This window comes from Sabethes cyaneus, chromosome 2, assembly GCF_943734655.1.
Source record: "Sabethes cyaneus chromosome 2, idSabCyanKW18_F2, whole genome shotgun sequence".
Taxonomy (NCBI): domain Eukaryota; kingdom Metazoa; phylum Arthropoda; class Insecta; order Diptera; family Culicidae; genus Sabethes; species Sabethes cyaneus.
The window spans coordinates 240,743,064-240,766,033 of record NC_071354.1 but is presented as its reverse complement, the minus strand read 5'-3'; the positions used below and the strand labels follow the sequence as shown (position 1 = coordinate 240,766,033).

General features: G+C 41.0%; 1 protein-coding gene across 1 annotated transcript in view; it reads right to left on the bottom strand.

The window, feature by feature from the left end:
* LOC128736825 (ecdysone-induced protein 74EF) overlaps positions 1 to 22,970 on the bottom strand; it is a 423,088-nt gene that overhangs the window by 40,377 nt on the left and 359,741 nt on the right. The gene's annotated exons all lie outside the window — the stretch shown is intronic.

The window sequence follows — 22,970 nt, the reverse complement described above, 5'->3', positions numbered from 1 at the left end:
CACTTGCGCAACGGCAATCGGTCTAAATGAAAGAGTAACGCACCTTGTTTTACTTATTTGGACCCCTCCCTACCTTGTTAGGAACCATCCCTTCTTTTGTTAACCCCTCACATATTATTTGACGCTTCTGTTCTGAACGCACGAGTCCATCAGTTTGACGATTATAAGGACGATAGGACCAGTATTGCTGACCGTAGGGGCAGTAGTCTAGACGGCTGAGTCAGTTTGATGGACGATGCGGAAAGTTGGGACAGTATTATTGACAGTACAGACAACAGGATCAGTATTTTGGGCGGTTAGGAGAGCATTATTGTCCGTATGTAGGGTATTATGGACGGCGGGGTCCACATTATGGTCGGTACGGAACGTGTGGTAAACTCCGCCTACAAAGTACTCTCCCAGATCCTGTTACGCCGGTTGTCACCGATAGCACAAGGTTTCGCAGGGAATTATCAGGCGGGTTTCATGGGGGCTCGCGCAACTACGGACCAAATTTTTACTATTCGACAGATCTTGCAGAAATGTCGGGATTACAACGTGCCCACGCATCGCATCTTTATTGATTTCAAAGCAGCATACGATACAGTCGATCGTGACAAGCTATGGCAGATAATGCACGAACACGATTTTCCAGACAAACTGACGCGACTGATCAGAGCTACATTGGATCGAGTGATGTGTTTCGTATGCATCTCTGGGACACTCTCGAGTCCCTTCGAGGGTTGACACAAGGTGACGGTTTATCCAGCAATGCTGTTCAACATCGCTCTTGAGGGGGTGATCCGACGAGCGGGCATCGAAACGAGAGGCACGATTTTTACCAAGGGTAGCCAACTTCTGGGATTTGCAGATGACTTCGATATCACACCCATGAACTTTGCGATGGCGAAGGCAATCTACGCCAGACTGAAGGCGGAGTCTAGGAGAATTGGGCTAAAAATAAATGCGTCAAAGACCAAATACATGAAAGGAAAAGTCTCAAAGGAAACAAGCGCGCGTCTCCTACGGACGGTAACCGTTGACGGCGACGAACTAGAAGCGGTAGAGGAGTTCGTGTATTTGGGATCGCTGGTGACCGCGGACAACAACACTAGTAAGGAGATCCAGCGGCGCATCCAAGCGGGAAATCGGGCCTACGTTGCCCTTCGTAAAACGCTACGATCAGGAAGCGTACGCCACCGCACGAAGCTAACAATGTACAAAACTCTTATTAGACCGGTAGTTCTTTATGGACTTGAAGCCGTGACGCCGCTCACGGAGGACATACGCGCCCTTACCGTGTTCGAGCGGAAAGTGCAGCGGACGATATTTGGCGGAGTACAAACTGGAAGCGGAGAGTGTCGGAGGCGTATGAATCACGAGCTACAGGCACTGCTTGGAGAGACTCCCATCGTACATCTAGCGAAAGTTAGCGGGCTATGGCGGGCCGGACACGTCTTAAGGATGCCGGACGGCAGTGCGACGAAAATAGTCCTCTTCAACAACCCCACCGGCACCAGGAACAAGGGGGCACAACGTGCACGATGACTCGACCAGGTCCAAAGCGATTTGCGACTTCTGAGACGTCTAGGAAATTGGCCCAAGACCGAGTTGAATGGAGACGAGTGCTTGAAACAACACGAGCCACCCCGGCTCTATGCTGCTGAAGAAGAAGACGGAACGTGTGGACAGTCGGGACAGCATTATTGACCGTGGGGATAGAATTCTGCACGGTAGGTATAATATTATTGACTACATGGACAGTATTATGGACAGCAGGGCAAGTATTATGGATGCTATGGACAACAGGGACAGTATTTTGGGTGGTAAGAACAGTATTATTCACCCTAGGGATAGTGTTATGGACGGCACAGTCGGTATTATGGACGGTATGGACAGTATTATTGACAGTAGGGACAGTATTATGAACGACAAGGTCAGTATCATTAACAGTACGGGTAGTAGGGACAGTATTATGGACAGTTGGGACATCATTATTTATCACAGGGACAATTTTGTGAATGGTAGAGACAGTATTATTGACCGTAGAAAGGGTATTATGGACAGCAGGGTCAGTATTATGGACGGCATGGACAGCAGGGACGGCATTTTTGACCGTAGGAAGCCTTTTATGGACGGTAGGGCCAATTTTTTTAACAGCAGCGACAGTATTATTGACCGTAAGAAGGGTATTATGGACGTAGGACCAGTTTTATTAGCTGCAGGGACAATATTATGGATGGAAGGGTCAGTAATATGAACGGCAGGATCAGTATTATGGACGGTACGGCCAGTAGGGACAGTATTATGGACAGTTGGGCCAGCGTTATTGACCATAGGGACAGTATTATGGACGGTTGGGACAGTATTATTGACCGTAAAAAGGGTATTCTGGACGGTTGGACCAGTTTTATCAACTGCAGGGACAGTATTATGGATGGCAGGGCCAGTAATATGGACGGTAGGTTCAGCATTATGGACGGTATGGACAGTAGGGACAGTTTTTTTGGTGGTAAGGAAAGTATCATTGACCCTAGGGATAATGTCATGGACGGCACGGCCAGTATTATGAAAGTTACGGACAGTAGGGACAGTACGGTAGACATTTTGGACATCGTTATTGACCAGAGGAACGGTATTATGGATGGTACGGACAGCATTATTGATTGTAGGGACACTTGAAAAGTGCGTATTTTTTTACTAAAATAACTCGTATACACTCAAGTACTTTTTTCACACGGTTTGTTTTTTCGATTATTACGAACGGGGTAACTTAGAGACCATTCATTTATTTCTCAATACATTTGGGAGAGGCCCGACATTCGTCACGTAGTTTGTAAATAGTCCCTCCGTTGCACTATTCTTGAGTAATCGAAAAAACAAACCGTGTAAAAAAGACTTGAGTGTACATCATAGAGATAAGCAGTGAAAATGTGATTAAAAACCTTCTTCAAGATATTGCGACATTTGCCCCTATTTAGACTACCCCGTTTTACACGATTATCACAGTCGAATCTCGCACACGATTCCGCTCAAAGAATATGAAGTGAAAAAGAAGGGGAAGCCAAACTCATTAGAAGATCAAACTACAAGCCACTTTAGTGTCAGATTAATAGTGCAAAATGCGGTACGTTGCATTTAATGATTATCACAGTAGTCTAAATAGTCATAAAAGGGGCAATAATAGAATAATCTTATCACCAGATCAATAAATATTGCAAATATAGCCAACAAAAACAATTTGTTGCTTGAACAAATCGAGCACCCACAACGCACGACCGCTAACCTCCATGGCATGGTGCAATCTGCCATTGCCAACGGTCGTCGGTGTGCCAAATCTCCGAATCTTCTTCGAACCCAGTGAAATCGGATAAACTTCTGATCTGCCGGTGTCATACCATCCGCAGCAGCTGGCACTTCTGGGGCAAGAAGATGCGCGATTATTGCACCGTCGCCGTCGAACCTTCGGAGAAGGAGCAAACTAGAAAGAAAAAAAAATCATGAACACAGCCGGCAGCCTTGCGCTGCGCTGCTGGTATGATACCGAATCCGAGCTCTCGATATCGGTGCTGTGGATCGAATTCGATTTGACGTGTCAGAGCGTGGAACGAAATTGATCTCATTTCGGTCTGTTTACGCTCCCCTACTTCCCGGCCTCCAGCCACCCATGTTGGTTGGTGGATTGCCAAGATTGGGTTTCACACTCCCGGGCAGGAAAGTTTCCCAGCCTGCCGGCGGTGGTGGCGTCGAAGACGCTCGGAAATGGAAGATGAAGCGCGAATAAGGATTCCTTTCCGTCGCGCCGTTCTTCGCGGAGGATGTTTCGCAACGAACATTATCGGAAGAATCCAAATAACGGGAAGGGATTGTGTTATTTTACTGATATTACTTTTTATTGCTCCGGCAGACAGTGAGGAATTCTGATTGAATCGTACGGCAATGATGCGGGCGTGGTAAATTTAAATGGGAAGGCCAAATGGCTTCCCAACCACCACCCATGTGGGTACGTCCATTACTGTTATTGATGAAGATACTTATTCTTTGCGTTAAAAGGTACGAAAACGTAAAAATTATTAACTCTTTCAAATGATTTCGGAACATAATTCAATAGTGGAAATTGACAGTTCAATAAATTTTTTCCGATGCCCTTTGGATGCCGTTCGGTTCGATTCCGGAAATTGTTCTCCTCCCTGGGAAACCTGATATGACGGGCAGCGGAAGTACATAGAATAAACACTTGTTTCCCAGAGGCATGCACCGGCGGGAAGGTGCAACGGAATGTGCATCGTTTCTCGACGGCGCGCGGCTGGAGGAGGTGGTAAACCTACTACGGCATAGTCCTATTACTTCGGTGTGCAAAGCGATTCTGCCTGCCTCTACCAATTCAATGGGGTTGATGGTGGACACAGGAAACTTTTCCATTTCCTTTTACCACTGCTGTGAACTAATGCTAGCAGGACTAGACTAGAATCTGGGAACGAGAGAGAGAGTAAATATATTTCCAACAATGCTTTCGGAGAAACGTGTGAAAATAGTTTGTGCCTGTCGCAGAACCAAGAACCGGCATGTCAAGCGGAAGTGGTGGGAAAAACTATAATGCTTTTTAAAATATTTACGTGATTTATGGTATTTCTACACACGTGAGCTTCGGTGTTTGCTATACTTTTCCTATTCAACGATACGTTTCCTCGTTTGTATTCTGCGTGCTACTGGGACACGTCCAGAAACAATTTTCAAAGAATAAAACCACTCTTAGGTGGATTGAACTCGGCTTTACACAGCTCGCACATGCAGCCTAGCCCTGTTCAGCGGCGGCCACATGGTCCTAGAGCATAAGTGCACACATATTCAGCAAAGCTCACCGGTGTGTGCTGTGCTCGGCTCAGCACCGCACCGGGAGTTTCGACCAGGCATCCGGTCGGTGGTTTCAAAAATGCTCCCTCGGTGGGGGAGACGATCCGACGTGGTTCATTTTTCCATGCACTAGCAACTCTTAACGCATGCATTCACGCTGCTGCTGCTCGCACCGCAGAACGGTGCGGCGCGGTGGTTGCTGTTTTCTTTTCCCTGTAAGGGCTCCCGTACCTGTGTGAGTCCTTTTTGCAACCGAAAAGTGCAAACTTCATTATAAAGTTATGATCGTGCAAAAGTTGCTCGTAATGGGAGCTCCCGAGGAAGGCAGAGTTTTCCCTTTTAGGAAGACTACTGTTTGTTCTTCTGGGGAATCTTAAACTGTCACTTTTGATTAAATGGCAGTGAATTGGCGATAGCACTCCCCTGGAGTTTCAGTGTTGTTAGCTACGTCTCGACGTTGTAGATATACTAGCTTCAAAAGCATTACTGTAAAATCGTGGTTCATGAAAGTGTATAGAATGTAGAAAGTAAATGGCTGAAGGTGCTGTATCTAAAATGACAATGATTTTCAAATTTTAAAACTGAATGCTGCGGAAAAAATCGGCTCTGACAAACATAAAATAGTCTGACTTGAAACGAAAATACGGACAGAAAAATGTTCTGTCAAGAAAAAGTACCAAAGAAAAATCAATAAGCTGACGCTGTTTTGAAGGGGCACATTTTCTGCAAAAACTACTTGACTGGCCACAGCACAGCACAATAGCAAAACACCGAACCACTCCACCGAATGAGTCTCAATGGGTTCGCATGGTTATCTGTGACACACTAGTAGCTTCTACTCAACTGCAGCTGCAGCGCCTTTCACAACTTTTTCAGATGAACATATAGCTACAGTCAGTCCACAAACATAGGTCACACACAATTGGGGGTCATTTTAGCTTTAGCTGCTAATTTCCGTTTGAATATCACCTAATGATTGATCAAATTGTTAATGTAACTTAAGAGTAACAATTCCATCAATGAGTTAGTATAGTATTCACGCAGAAATCATAACAGTTGTAGCAAATAGGCGGTTTCTATTATAATTTTCTTCTTTAATCACAATAGAGTGAAAATTAACGAAAAGTTTCAAGGTCAACTATCCACATACATTTTCTTCGTGATCGGCTTGCTTCACAGGCAGGGACGACAGTTAAATACACCATCTGTTTACTGTGAGTGACAAAGCCTCCTCGCCACAACAGGTCGAAGATTCTATACGATGTTCAGTCTTATACTAATTTGATATCTATGTTTGGGAATTACACCAGAGAAAGTGATAAAGTCCTCCCGTACTAACCAAATTTCTTAAGGCCGCCATAAACCTAGACCAATTTGATGTCTGTGTTAGGGAAGTGTGCCAGAAAAAGTGAAGTCTCCTCATCCCAACAATATTTCTTAGGACCACGATAAACCTAATCCAATTGGGGGGCCTAAAAGTGAACAGTTATAAAAAAGTGAGCAACCAACCCTATCTTTCACAAGGTTGGATTCACATACTGCATAAATTTATTCAAAACTGATGTCTTATATGAAAAAGTGGTTGACGCAATATTCATGCATGTGACGGGAAGCTGTAATTTTCAAAGTGAGGAAGAATTATCCTCGGGACATGAAAGGACAAAAAGCTGAAAAATGAGACAGAAACAAAAAACGAGAGAAAAGCATGAGGAAAAACATGAAAATAAGAATCAATGGGACAGGAAACACGGGAGAGAAAGCAAAGATAACAAAACACGAGGAAAACCGGAAGAAAAGTTTGAGCAAAACCAAGAAAATGAAAGGAAAGAAAAGGGAAAGAACGGAACAAAAACGGAAGGAAAAAGCATAACGAAGTCGAGAGACGATAAAGAGCTTGAAAATAAACTGGAGAGAAAAGGAGAAAAAACGGGACAAAAACGGAGAGAAAATGGGATAGAAAAGAGGGAAAAGAAAAGAAGGAGAAAAAACGAAAAGAACAGGAAAAAGAGGTTATACAAGATATAAAAGGGAAAAGATAAAAAATGGAAAATGGGACAGAAAACGAAAAAAGCGGATTAAAGAAACAGGTAAAACAGTAAAGAAAAGGAGGAGAAACAATAAAAAAAGGATATAAACGAGAAAGGAAACGAAAACAAACTGTACAGAAAAGAAGAAAAAACGAAAAACAGGACGTGACAGAAAAGAAGAATAAGCGGGATATAATAAGAGGGAAAACTGGATAGAAAATGAGTTTAAAAGCAAGAAAGACAAAAACCGGGACCGAAAACTAAGAAAAAAGCTGAAATGAAACAGGAAAAAAGGAAAAATCGCCCCGAAAACGAGGTCACGGAAAAACGACGAAGAACAGAACAGAGGAATATCAGGACATAGGAAGAGGGCTAAAAAACGGGAATGAGAAATGAAGAGAAAATGAAAAACGGGAGAGAAAATGTAGGAAAACAAGACAACTGAAAATGACAGGGGAAACGAGGAAAATAGAAAGATGAGGTCAAATGGGACATAAAAGGAGAATGATGGGACAAAAAACGGCAAAATTGAACTGAAACCGAAAAAATGAGTGAAAAACATGAGTAAAGTCAAAACTGAAAATAACAGTCCTAAATCAATGGGATGATAAAACGAAATAGAAAAAAAACGGAAAATGAAAAATAAAAAGGAAAAACCGAAGAGAAAAGGGGAAAAGCTAGCCAAAAATAGAATCAACGTGATAGAAAAGTAGGTAAAACGAGGCATCAAAAAGAGGAAAAACGGAATAAACGAAGACAAAAAAAAAACAATAATGAAAGGAGTTTATTCTTTCATCCGAAAATCCGAAAGTTTTAGGCGTTTAATTTGTTGCTTTACAATTAGTTGCATGCAATTGATTACATACTTTCGGTTGTATTGCTGTCAACTGTCAAATAACTGAGAAACAGAGTGTCAAAAGGAACTATTAATGTGCAGAGGACGTTAGCTAATTGATGATATTTTAACTGTCCTAATTTTAACTTCTTATTCGTATGTTAGTTGAAAGGCAATTATAGTTCAAATCAACCTGTCACAATAAATGGTGTATAGCACCAACTATTATTTGCAAGGAAATTGACGCAAGTGAAATGTCCCTAGGCACAGACCTTCATACTTTTTTTCAATATATCCTCTGAACTATAGGATTCAGATAACAACAATGTTCTACAGAGATAGGAAAATCGTGCAAATTAATAATTTTGCAGAAGACCACAAACCTGTATCTTTTACTCAGACCGAGCCATTGACCGATTTAGAATAAAAATGGGTATATTTTGTGCTCGTATATACTGAAAAGTTACAAAATGTGGCAGCTGAAATAATGTCCGATAAGTGAAATGAGAGTACATTTCATACCATATTAATTAACCGTATCCTATGCGTAAAAATAGCAATTCATGAATCGCAATGCTTCACAAATTTATCGGGCGTACCGCAAGGGAATATTCTGGGACTGTATCTAGTTCTGATTGGTCATTAATTGTTGGTAGCAATTCGGGAACGAGAAATAGACTTTCCAGTATAACATTGCTGACACCTTGAACATAATATAAAACAAGAAACAGTCCCAGAATATTCCCTTGTGGTACGACCAAGAAATTTAGGAAGCATTATCATGACTACCGTCGAGCGGAGTTTTTTTTGCCATAACGCAGGAAATTTTCAACACTAAAATATTAGGAAATGACGAACAGGAAAAATAGTATTTTGAAGTTCTATCATCGTCTATCAAGTTTTCCACCAGCGTGAAAGTATTTGTGGAAAACCTTCTCGTGAATATATTTTTCCAGGATAAAATAAATCAACGTTATCGTGAAAATTTAGTCACTACAAGATTAGGAACGAGAAAAATTATTTTTTTTAAAGTTTTTCCATGTAGTAAATATTTCATATGAGTAATTCTTGTTGAAACGGAGTCACTACTGACACGAGGTCTTCAAATATTGGAACTTTTGCATTTAATTGGTTGAAAATGGTTAAAAAATAAGAATTACACTTTTAATACCTCGAGATAGTGGACCCCTCGTTTGCCAGGGGGCCTAACAGTTTCAAAAAAAGTTGAATTTTGAGCAAACATTGAGAACTATATCATGTGATATTTCATAAATTTGCCATGAAACGACTAACAAATGACCCGGTTCTGTAAAGAAGAAGAACAGGGCTTTCAAATGGAGTAAAAACTTTGTTGGCGGCCATCTTGGATTTGGACGCCATGTTGGATTTTATCATAAAAGCGCCGTTTTCGCCATGATCCCCCCAACCGATTTTAATTTCAAGACCACCATCGGAAATGAACAGTTCCAATATTTGAAGACCTCGTGTCAGTAGTGGTCCCGTTTCAGTGAGAATTACTCATATTATATCTTTCCTGGATTAAAATATAGTAAAATATAGTTTTTACAAATTTTTTTTGAGAAAGTTCTGTGAAAAACTTATTTCATATTATATCTTTCCTGGATTACTGAATAGTTTTGCTGAAAATTTCATACAAATAATTAAGGTCTACGATGCGTAATGTTTGAATTTTTGAAACAATGTCCAACAAAGATTTCCATGAGTTTTCCATTTTTTTTTATTTTAAAAAATGCTCATATCTATATGTACAGAAGTGAGCATATGTTTGTATGTTCCTGCATAACTACAGAATGCCTTGACCGTTCTCCGCCAAACTTAGCACTCATGTTCCTTGAAAAAAGGGAATCAACAGGAGGGGGGGGGGGGGATTGACGAAAAACGGGCAGGTCCCTAATAACGGAGGAAGCGGCATAACTCCAGAATGCCTTGACCCTTCTTCACTAAACTTGGTACCAACATTTCTTGACATAAACTTGATTCTTGTCAGCGCAGGAAAGTTGAAAAAAAGGGGGGGGGGGGGGTACGATTCCTAACAAAAGAGAGGTCCAAATAAGTAGAAGTAAAAGTTTCTCTTCCATTTAGACCGATTGCAGTTGGGCAAGTAGCTGGCAGACAAGAAGGGGGGGGGGGTTTAGAGCAAAAAAGTTTTGTTTCGTTTCCAAATTAGTGGCTTTCAGAGAGCAAACAGATGCATAATTGGCTACGTGACAGAAGGGGGAGCTGACTGGGAATGAGCCAATAGGGGTGGATGAGGAACGTGAATATGAATATATGTTCCGCCATAACTCTGAAACGCCTGGACTGTTCTGCATCAAACTTAAGACACATGTTGTTTGGCATAAAAGAATCAGTGCAGGGGGGTTGACAAAAGAAGGAAATGGAAAGTTCAAATGGACAAAGGGGTGCGTTTCTCTTGCATTAGGAACAATAGCAGTAGTGCAAGTGGCTGGACAACAAGACGGGATTTCTGAAAGGGCGGAATAGGGTGGCCGTTAACAAGGGGAGGTTCGAAACGTGAAAAAGGCTTTGTCTCGCTTTGATATAAGGATTACCGATACCAGATTTACATGTGGCAATTGCATGTGGGTGGACAACAACAGATGTACAAGTGACTGAGAGGCAAACGAGCCCCGAGTAAGCTCGGGTAAACAGCTAGTAATATATTTGAAAGCGGTCTTTTGACTAAGGCTTTTCCCTATGTAATTCAATGGATGTAGGCTGGACTGGCCAGATGAATAAATAAAATGATACATGTCAGCGTTACGGGACACAATTAGCTACAATATTTGCGGTGTGACAGTTTCAACAAATTTTTGGCAAATACTTGCAAAATAGGTGTTTAAAGAGGACTTTATTATCCAATTGTATGCCAGGGATTTAGTGAAATAGGACCTGATTTGTGATGTGCTTGTGAGAATGATGTCGCGTTACGCTGAAATTGGTTAATTAAATGGAAATAAATTAATAATTTCAGCACTTCGGGACAAACCGTAGCTAATTTCGTAGTCCTACGTCAATCATTCGTATCTTTGAGTAGGCAAAAATTGACATTTAATCATCGTTTAGTACATAAATTAGTAATTTGCTGTATAATTTAACACTGGCGTAAAAAAATTGCATTTATGGTCAAGGCAAATTGTGGCAATTCAGAAATGACTGGGATAAATAAACCACACAGAATTGGACCCAGCACTGATCCTTGCGGCACACTTGGTCATTTATCGCAAGTTATGATAGGCGACAACTGGCAACGATTAGTGGGTGAAATAATCGCGAATTTTTCCGACGTTTCGACGTCTGTCAGTGAGTATAAAGTTATAAATGAAGTATAAATTCGTATTAAAAATTTATCGTTCATTCAAAACAGCCGCTCTAAGTGAATTGCGATAAAGTTTTCAATTACTTCATTAGCAAACAAACCATTACCACCGCCTAGAGGACACACCCACAACCAGAACAATATCACAGACAGGCGCAGATTACTTACGGTCCGAATCCTTGCAGGGCGGCTGCCGTCGCCAGCGGAACCGGTAGTCGCGTGGCAAAGGCGGCCGAACCCGGAATGGCCAGCGTTCCGTTTCGTAGCTGCGATGCTGCTACCGCCGTAAGGTCTTGCCGTTGCTGCAGCGTTCCGGCGCGGATGGCGGCGGCCGTTGCTGCCGTTACCGATACTTTAGAACAAATTAGATTTTGACGATTCCGGAAGAAAAACGCGTTCCCCCGGCGGTGTCGATTAGTGATGATGCAAGTTTTTTGGTTTGATGATGTGTTATCGTTTGTTCGGGTTGGGGTTGATGGCAAAATGAGTGTTGGTTTTGATGAGAATGTGAATATGAAATTAAAGGTAAAAAAGAAACAAAACATAAACTTGGTTAATTGATGATGAAAAACGTTTTCGTAGTGGAACTTTCGTTCCACTAGGGGTGACTGGCGAAAATGTTAACCTGATAACCTATTCTAAGCTTGGGTGTTTTATCTCTCATACTTACTCATAATTATTTAAAAATTGTTTTCTTCACTCAGCCAGGCAGAGTTTACTACAAAACTGGTTAAAACTTTTCCGTTGCAAAAAATAATTATGACAAAAGAAAAACTGCAGCAAGGATACGAAGAATAAATTACTCCAACTATGGGCGCAGTGAAATCGCATAAAAAAGTTTCAACAATGTAAAAAGTGTGACGCATAATAAACAGTTTGAGAGCTGAAGATTTCTACCCGAAGCACATCGTTTTTTCCTTGTGAAGGTATATTTCCGGTAGGTTTGTTAACATTAATTTACTTAATTATGCTTTTCACTTTCAAGTTTTCTGGTATCATAAACGATGCAGAGATTCCACCATCAACACCGGCAACTGAGTCCTGCCGTGTAGTAAATCAACTCCGAAAAACTTGATGTCGAACTGTGCACATTGGAATTCATCATCACACTTTGAGCTGCTCGACACGCTTCAAAGAATGCCATTAGTGCAGCAGTATGCTATGTATTCGTACGGCATTGCCGCCCGCTCGTTAATAAGAGCAAAAAAATAACAGTCTGACACCTAAAAGCTGGTTCGCTGCAGCAACATTGTAGCGCGGTAATCTTAGAGTCCTTTCGGTGGTCCATCGCAATCATCGCCGCTCGCGTCGAAGCGAGCTTGTGGGAGAGCAAAAACTAAAATCTCCCCGCAGTGAAAACTGTAACTAAAAATCCCGCAAAAACAAGACGGCAGCTTCCGTTGCGGATTTCACCAATTTCGAGCGCCCGTAATCCTTTTGCTTCACCACTGCCACTGCACACTGATGCGACGACGAACGGAAAAGGAGTGCTGGAGAACGGTTTTCCATATCGGTTGCAACGAGGATGAGCGTCGCAACGTTGGGTGGTGGGTTGTAATGGGAGATGGGTAAACTTTGGAAAGTTTTGTGTGCTTCTTCTAGCAGCAGCAAGCAGAAACGAAAAGGGTTGGTTGCGACGGGACCGGTTTACTTAAGCAGTTAAGTAACTTATGACTAATCTTCCCTTTATTCACATATTTGTACGCTCATTTGGGGCCGATCTATGTATGTGCAATCGGTTGAGGCAGGTAGTAGGTATGTTCAAATGGGATGAAAGTTATTATGAAAATGGTTCAAGAATAGCGACGGGAGTACTTTGGTGTTGGATAATTTTGGTAAATTTCAACAAGTTATCAAGAAGTGATGTTATAATGGTAATTGCTTTGTTTTTAGTATTTAATATCAATTAACTATTGTTTAAAACGCGTAGCAGGAGCAAAAGCAGCTTTTAAGATGGAATAGCATCAATATGGGACAGATGAGTTTTTAAATATGGAACATCGCGGAATGAATTTCACAGGCAGTCGCAAACGAGAATCTGCCTAAATGTTATTTTTTTAGATAAAATAAAATGTTTACATGCTTGTAAATATTTGCATTGAAGTTAACTCAGATATGGAATAAAAAGCAAATGGGACACTGACCGGATTCCACACACATGTCCCATTTATACAATTATAAAATATTTTAGATAGCTGGTCCGATGCCTTTTACTGTCAAAATTTTTATTCTGTACTCTTCATACTTATTGTCATAATACCGCTTTTATGACGAATCCTAAATGTTTTGATGTTCCAATCCCAATAATTCACGAATGAATGTAAGAACATACGTCGGTAGTTAGTTCAATAGGCAAAAGTTTGTTTATCAAAACAGGATGCATACAGTTCTAAATTTTCGCTTTGATTCTGATAGCAAGTGCTTGAGAGTAAATGAACTTTTAGCACTTTCAACTTAAAGTTGATAGTATATTATTGAACTTTAAACAATTAAGATTATTTTTTGGCTGTCACCTGTTCTGCTGTCGCCTCTGCTATAATAACCCTTGATTTTATCGTGCAAGTGTCCGCATTCTAGGAGGTCATTAATAAATTTTCTGTTGACTTTTTGATGAAGGCAGATATTATGCAAAATTCGTTTCAAACGGATGTTAGCTATCATAGAAAGAAGGTACGCTAGAAGAAGGTAGCACCACAGTAATGAAAATTTTTAAATTAAATTTTCAGGAGTGAGCTTTCATCTAGTGTACGTTCTTTCTCTACCGCATAGAACTGTGCCGTCGTTTGAAATAAATTTGCATAATTCCTTATGTGATGAGAAGATTTTATGGCTGTTGCTCGAGGGAGAGCACACATTTGCTACCTCCCCATAGAAAACAAGAGCCATTTTCTTGGCCACCGTACCACACCACAGTATCGTATCGAACATCAAAAGAGCTGCAGACTTTCATGTTATTAATTCTTCTTTATCTTCTTTTTAACCGGTAAAAAAATTGATGATGAATTCAAGGCATTTCATATCATTTTGCAAGTTCGTCAATTTAAAGTGAACAATACTTCAATGAAAGCCACTAATTTCAAACATCTTATATCAAATCATACGCCAAGAGCAGCTGATAAGATTGAAATGTTACTTTGAGCTTTGACTTTCGGAAAAGTGATTTGTCAAACAATCACAAATAATAAATTTACTTTAAAGAAAAAAATTTTTTCATAGCAATAACCTCTTGCTGCAAGCACTTTTCTGCAACATTTCTCAACTTCCCTAGCACAGACGACACATGCAAGTACCAGTACGAGTACTGGCTACTGTAGGATAAACGTCGTACGTGGAGAGGAAAGTAGTCAACAGTGCGACACTTTTGAGCTAAAAACTTTCTCTGCCGTCATGACAAGTTCTACTGTCCATACTGTCCATCAACGCTTCGCATCAACTCAGTGCGATTCGACGCATCGGCCTCATTGATCAAAGTTGATTCGTGTGTGGTCCGGTTCCCATCCGCAACATTATCCCTGCCGTAACACTGGCCATAGGGACCAGTTTTACTACCATCAGTCAGAACCTTCAACACAGCCAGTTTTGATCTACAGATCTACGCGTATCCCTCTTGTAGTTTGAACGGCAGTTTCCCGAATTCTTCCGTACTTCCTAACAAGAGTTTCCAGGACTCGTCCAGACGCAACCAGCTGTTTCGTTGGGAATCATCTACTATGAAAACCAGATCTCCTTTCGCAAGAGAGGTTTCGCTTTACCCAACCATTTTATCCGCTTTATCAGCATGGGGAGATATTCCCGGGTCCACCGTTTCCGGAAGATGTCGAGCTGGTGTTGAATTTGATACCAGGAGCTTTTGACCGCCTACGCCGGGTCAGTGAACGCAGCTGTCGCGGGTTGGTGCACACCATTCGAACTTCCTAACAGGAAATGGTTCTGAGTCAGAGCTTCTCCTTCAGCAGCATCTAGAAGCGTGTAGGTAAGTGGCCACCTGTGGATGATAGCTTCAGCCCCGACGACCGGGGTCGCCAATTCTTCATCATTCAGCTTGCTATCGTTGTAGCAAGCGGTTTCCATGGCAGTTTTTATCGACCGTACCATTCTCTCCCACGCTCCGCCCATATGGGGTGCTGCCGGTAATACATTTTTCCTCCCATTTTTACCACCAACGGTTAAAACAAATCTATACCGGTGAAGTGAACGACCGAGTGATCGATGCTAACCGAGCTTGTGGGAGTGGGGCCATTCGCGGAACCTTTGGTATCGTAAATTAGTAAGCACAGCAAGACGAAGCGCATGGTGGTAGTCGTCCACGATCAACTCGGTAACCAGATGTTACCTCGGGAGGATCACCGGATACTCTGTGTTGAATTCAGTATGTGGGGCAGCTCCAATTCTGCCATCAATCCGGAGCACTCCAAACTCATCCACAGCAAGTGACTTCTTAAGCAGACTGTTAGACTTTACTAGTTCGGTTCGTTCCGCTTACAAAGCGATCATTTTTTCGGGATATACTTCCGACTGTACCATTCGCATCAGACTGTTCTTGGCTTTCTTGGCCCCCCGAAGTCGACGATTGTCAATGAAACGGTGCACCTACGCTTACTTACATATTTTACCAGCCGAGAGCCGGGGTCGCTCTTGCCGTGTTGAGAATTCCTCTCCATTATACTCGATCCTGGGCTACTCGTCGTCAATTCGTTGCACATCTCGACACACGCAAGTCGGCTTCAACCTGGTCGAGCCATCTAGCACGTTGGACCGCTCTGTTCCTGGTGCCGGTGGGTTCTTGGAGAGAACGGATTTCACTGCACAGTCGTCCGGCGGCATCCTGGCGACGTGGCCGGCCCGCCGTAGTCTCCCAACGTTCACCTGGTGTACGATGGGAATCTCTCCAAGCAGTGCCTGTAGCTCGTGATTCATACGCCTCCGTCACTCTCCGCTTTCCGTTTGTACTCCGCCAAGAATAGTCCACAACACCTTTAGTTCAAATACGGCAAGTGCACGTATGTCTTCCGTAAGCAAAGTTACTGTCTCAAGTCCGCAGAGGACTACCGGTCTGATTAACGTTTTGTACAGCGTCAGCTTTGTGCGGCGGCGTATGCGGAGGGAAAAGTAGGCCAAAATTTTTCAGCGTAAAATTTTTTCTTAACCTTTGTCCTTTTAAAAATGATTTATAATACTTTTCAGCCTGCTTGAAACCACGCTTCTGATTCTCTGGGGAGAGTTTTTGAATAAAATGATGCCTTCTTGCGAGTTATTCGAGGTCAAAATTAGGGAATTTTTATAGTAAAAGTTCTATAGTTTCTAAACAATCAAAGATAGAGGTATACTATATTCAGCAATGTTGTGTATTTTTACTATTTGTATAACTTTCTAAAACAGGAAAAAGTCATACGACAACTACAACAACAGCTAAAATAGAAAAACTGATTTTAACGATTTTTCATTTTTGAGAAATAGGATTTTTTTATCTTTGCTAAAGAGATAGAAGGTTACTGTCTTCAGCAAATTTCTTGTGATAATATCCTGTAAAACTTTGCAGAACACATCAATGTGTTAACTGAAGAAAAATAAAACTTTTATTGTACTTTTAGGAGGATTAATCAAAATTTGAATTCCGCCGGACGATAAAACTTAAGTTTAAGAAACTCTTCCAAAGGTTTCATAAACCTAAAACCAAGTTTTCCCGCTCAAAGCTAATGCGCACCAAAAAAGATTCTGGGCCAGTGTGCTGTGCCCGGTTCATTGAGCTTTCCGTTGACCGGTTGAGGGTTAAAATTTAATTTTTAGTAGAATTCTTCGAAATTGCAAGGTCTTAAGTCTTGAATTCTGAAAAAAAAAAAATTTCCCGATTTTGTCAGTTTCCCCATTTGGTCAGCCCAAAATTCAACATGGGACTGACGAAATCGGAACATTACTGTATTTGGTTTTCGACGCATTGATTTGACACCCTATCCTCGTAGCCTTCGTTTTTTAGTCTGGCGTGGATTGAACGAGCGAATGGAAATAATGTAATTTTTTAAGATTCTTTTTCGGTACGCCATGTCGAGTAAAATGAATGAACTTTCAATCAATCTATACCTATAAAGAAGGATTTCTGTCTGTCTGTCTGTCTGTCTGTCTGTCTGTCCTGTGTTCCTTATAGAATCAAAAACTACTGAACCAATCGGCGTGAAAACTTGCATGTAGAGGTTTTTGGGGCCAGGAAAGGTTTTAGTGATGGTTAGAGACCCCTCCCCCCACTAAGAGGGGGGGCTCCCATACAAATGAAACACAAATTTCTGCATAACTCGAGAACTAATCAAGCAAATAGAACCAAATTTGGCATGTGGGTGTTTTCGGTGACAAGAATTTATTCTAGGGTAATTTGAGACCCCTCCCCTCTTTATAAGGGGAATTATAACTCCTCTCCCCTTTAAGAGGGGGGGGTTTCCATACAAATTTCCTCATAACTCGAGAACTAATCAAGCAAATGGAACCAAATTTGGCATGTGAAGGTTTTCGAGGGCAAGAAAATTTTCTATGTTGAATTAGGACCCCTCCTCACTTTAAGAGGGGGGGCTCCTGTACAAATGAAATACCAATTTCCTCATAACTCGAGAACTAATCAAGCAAATGGAACCAAATTTGGCATGTAGGTGTTTTTGGAGGCAAGAATGTTTTCTATGATGAATAAGAACCTCTCCCCACTTTAGGAGGGGGGGCTCCTATACAAATGAAATACAAATTTCCTCATAACTCGAGAACTAATCAAGCAAATAGAACAAAATTTGGCATGTGGGTGTTTTCGGTGACAAGAATTTATTCTACGCTAAATTGAGACCCCTCTCCTCTTTATACGGGGAATTATAACTCCTCTCCTCTTTACAAGGGGGGGCTTCCATACAAATTTCCTCATAACTCGAGAACTAATCAAGCAAATGGAACCAAATTTGGCATGTGAAGGTTTTCGAGGGCAAGAATATTTTCTATAGTAAATTAGGACCCCTCCCCACTTTAAGAGGGGGGGCTCCTGTACCAAAGAAACACAATTTTCCTCATAACTCGAGAAGTAATCAAGCAAATGGAACCAAATTTGGCATGTGGGTGTTTTTGGAGACAAAAATTTTTTCTATGATGAATTGGGACCCCTCCCCGTTTTAGGAGGGGGGGATCCTATACACATGAAATACAAATTTCCTCATAACTGAAGAACTAATCAAGCAAATGGAACAAAATTTGGCATGTGAAAGTTTTCGAGGGCAAGAATATTTTCTATGGTAAATAAGGACCCCTCCCCACTTTAAGAGGGGGGGCTCCTATACAAACGAAATACAAATTTCCTCATAACTCGAGAACTAATCAAGCAAATGGAACAAAATTTGGCACGTGGGTGTTTTTGGAGACAACATTTTTTTCTATGATGAATTGGAACCCCTCCCCGCTTTAGGAAGGGGGGCTCCTATACAAATGAAATGCAAATTTCCTCATAACTCGAGAATTAATCAAGCAAATGGAACCAAATTCGACATGTGAAAGTTTTCTAGGGCATGAATATTTTCTATGGTGAATTAGAACCCCTCCCCACTTTAAGAGGGGGGGGCTCCTATTCAAACGAAATACAAATTTCCTCATAACTCGAGAACTAATCAAGCAAATGGAACCAAATTTGGCACGTGGGTGTTTTTGGAGACAAAAATTTTTTCTATGATGAATTGGGACCCCTACCCACTTTAGGAGGGGGGGCTTCTATACAAATGAAATTCAAATTTCCTCATAACTCGAGAACTAATCAAGCAAATAGAACCAAATTTGGCATGTGGAGGTTTCTGGGGGCAAAAATATTTTCTATGGTGAATTAGGACCCCTCCCAACTTTAAGAGGGGGTACTTCTACACAAATGAAATACAAATTTCCTCATAAGGGGCCATTCAGATACCACGTGGACACAAAAATGCCAATTTTCAACACCCCCCTCCCCCTCCGTGGACAAGCGTGGACATTGACTCAACCCCCACCCCCCTCCATTGTTTGTCCACGTGGACATTTTTTTTTTCTTATGTGAAATTCGGTGCTCAATTCTGTTTTCATTTGCGTTATTCTGTTATATAAAAAAAATTAAAAAAAAAGCTTACGTAAAAACAAGCTAAACTAGGCATGTTATCTAGATCTAGTTCTTCTAACCATGCTGATCTTGTCCACTGCAAATAAATGATGGACTACTGGAAAGCCTGTTCCAGCTTGATCTTCGCTTGAAGATTCATCTGCTTCAACCCCTGTTCAACCAGAGGACCTTAGCTTGGTCGCTGACTGCACAAGACCTCTCCGTTGTGGTTCGTGAAATTTTAGGAAGACCAGTTATTTTTCAAATACGTTGTCAATGGATTTTCTTTTTCGTGGCGAGCTGCATTTGATTGTAAGGCAAAATACAATACACGTCGTGACCTAATTTTAATTAATTCAAAAGGCACAAATGAAAGTTCTATTTATTGCACAAAATGTCGCTTGTTCACGTGGACATTTTCTATACCCCCTCCCCCCCTTCCGTGGACAAGCGTGGACAATCACGTACCCCCCACCCCCCTCTAAGCTGTCCACGTGGTATATGGATGGCCCCTAATTCGAGAACTAATCAAGCAAATGGAACCATATTTGGCATGTGGATGTTTTTGGAGGCAACCATTTTTTCTATGATGAATTAGGACCCCTTACCTTTTTAAAAGGGGGGCTCTCATACAAACGAAACACAAATTTCCTCATAACTCTAGAACTAATCAAGCAAATGGAACCAAATTTATCATGTGGGTGTTTTTGTAGGCAAGAATATTTTCTATGGTATATTTTCTATGGATTTCCCCACTTTAAGAGGGGGAGGGGCTCCTATACAAATGAAAAACAAATTTCCTCATAACTCGAGAACTAATCAAGCAAATGGAACCAAATTTGACATGTAAGTGGTTTTGGACGAAAGATTTTTTTCTATGGTGAATTGAGACCCCTCTCTTCTTTAGAAAGCGAGTTATGGCCCATCTCCCCTTTAAGAGGATGGGCTTCCATACAAATGAAATGCAAATTTCCTCTTATTTCGAGAACTAATCAATCAAATGGAACCAAATTTGGCATGTGGGAGTTTTAGATGGCAGAAATTTTTTCTATGGTGAATTACGACCCCTTCCCCTTTTAAGAGGGGAGCTCCCATACAAATGAAATTCAAATTTCCTTATAACTTGAGAACTAATCAAGCAAATGGAACCAAATTTGGCATGTGGGAGATTTTGGAGTCTTGAATTTATTTTACGATAGTTAGAGACCTCTCACCCCTGTGGTAGGGGGATATGGACTCTCATACAAATAAAACAGAAATTTTTGCGAAACTCAAAAACTAATTGAACTCGAGAAATTCGAGACAATTCCATAAAACATTTGTCAATACAAGACCACAAAAACTATCTATAGTAACACTAGATTATTCAGGACGAGACGGTCGCGAGTGTTGCCGGTGACCCGCCGTCGGAAGCGCCGCCCACTGGGGAGCTTGCAAAACTCGAGATTGTGACAAAGATCATCCGAGATTCATGATTTATGTACAACACAGGTTAATTTGTGGCAATACGAAGTTTGTCGGGTCAGCTAGTACAAAATAAAATTGAGCTTCTTTCTATTAAATTTTATCAAACCAAGCCAAAAAAAAAACGAAAAATATTTACTGGAAAAAGCAAAGGAATCCAAGATAACTGAATTGTTATCTACAACTTTGCCGAAGACAGCATTCACCTTCGGCAAACTGTTCTCATGAAACTGCGAGTTTTTGTATTTTGCATCTCAGTCAGACCAGTCAGACTGGTAGGAAATCTAGCGGAGTTTGGTTTATCTCTAAGAATTAATTGGATGAACCTTCATCAAAGTTGTCTCTTGGTCTAATGGTTTTCTTTTTACCGTGTGGTCTAATTTGACACATCTTTTTTATAATGATAACTTATTATCATCTACGGAGGAGACGGTAGAAGAAAGTAATGAAATAAAGGTTTTAACAGAATCCAAACAGAATGGAATAAGGCATTAAGTGGAAAGAGTGGAATAATAGGTAAGGGAGCGCGCTAATAAAACTATTATTTCTTACACAAGACAAAGAATTCTTTTTGCAAGAGTGCAATAAGTTAATTTATATTTATTGTACTCTTGGGGAAGACAAGTTGCGCTTGAATAAAACTTGTTTGAATTGCTTAAGACAACCAAGTTGTTTTCAAGATAGGCATCAACTCCGTCCATCTTTAGTAGAAACAAAGAAAACGTCAACGAAGTCTTTCGAGAGGTGGCGGAGGAAATATTGTTTGGTAGAAATTCATACTTGTGACGCTACCCCTCACTATCTTGTACATGTTCGTTGTTCGGTGACTTCACTTAATGTTCAGATGCAGGAGTGTTCGAAATATTGGACAGATTTTCACTTAATTTCCACCTAAAAGAACCTCTTTTGTTTGATTTTCTTTTCCGGTTTTGGAGTGGATTAGTTATTTATGCTGCAACGTTCTTTCTTAAGACGAGTGTGGTGTTTTTTTTAAGAATATACGGTTTTGAGAGAGTTTTATGGGAGCATTGTATAGATAAACTGGTCTTGCAGAATCAAATTTGAACCAAGAATCAAATCTTGTTATTTAAACTTCGTCAAAACTATTGTTTAAGGTAGTTTTAAGGAGGCTGCAAAATGTCATTGCGGGAATCAAGTCTTTTGAAAATGCTTATAAACTGAAGTACAATGATAGATAATGTAGTCATAATTCACTCATAATACTTTGAACATGTTAATCAAGTTAAATTTAATTCACGAAAACCATTATAAAACCTGATAGACGCTGCAATGCTCTGATAACCTCTTTTGAATATGGGAAACAGGAGTGACTCTCAAATTCTTGAAATTTGACACTGCTTTTACACTGCATTTTCACAGAACAAGTTGAAAAGAGTTCTTTATTTTGTTATTGTCAGCCAGAATCATGGGTTGATTAATCACGAACACGCTAACAATTGCTTGTTTCTCTCACATTTTGATAGTAGATTCATTCGTCATCAGTGCATAATTCAAGCTGAAAATACCGGATTTTTTATTTCAGCAAAGGACAACTCGTTTTTAGTAGAAACCCGAAGACTTAATGTTAAACCTACGGTAGGTTACCTTTCACTTTGTTTTTTGTTTTTCAACTTCAACAAGTTGGCTGATATATGATGAAGCACTCCCAAATTTAATAACAGATTACCTTCCCGGAATCCTCGGCCTAAAAACAGCACACCACAAACCAAAAACCTTCAAACATATGCTTCAAAAAAGAAGCTTTCCGATGAGGACACTGCATAGATAGTACCTAAACCAAGCAACAAAACCCAATAGACGGTTGACGTCATATTGAACCATCATCCAAACCGAACCGACCGACTGGCTTGAAGCACCTGTGCTCTGCTGACCCTGTTTTTAAGCCACTTTTCACTTTCGCGACCATCAAAGCAATGAGCCTAACAGGCATGTCAAACAAAAAAAAAATCCGTCGGTTCGTCCGTGTTTCAACAACCGGCAGGTTCGAGCTGCCTATGATAGCCGGGAGTGAGCTGGTAGTGTCATTGCCCTACTGAACACAACCGGTGTTCCCCCCGACTGCTCTGTCCGTAATGGTGCTTAAAGTATTTAAAGCAGTTATAGGAAAGTGGATTTTATTTACCGTGTTTTTCCCCGTCCTGTTTTTTTTGTTCCGGGGTATCCCGACCGACCGCCGAAGGCGGATACGGTTTGTTGAACATCAAACAGCAACGTTTCGGGGGGGAGTAAAAATAAAACTCTTGCCTCAGCACAAGTGAGTGGGTGAGCCGTCAGAGACCCGAGAGGGTTCTTACTACACTCACTATATTCAAGCCAGCCTGGGCTTGAATTTGATGGAGAACTGCGTCACGTTCACTTTCCCGGGAGATG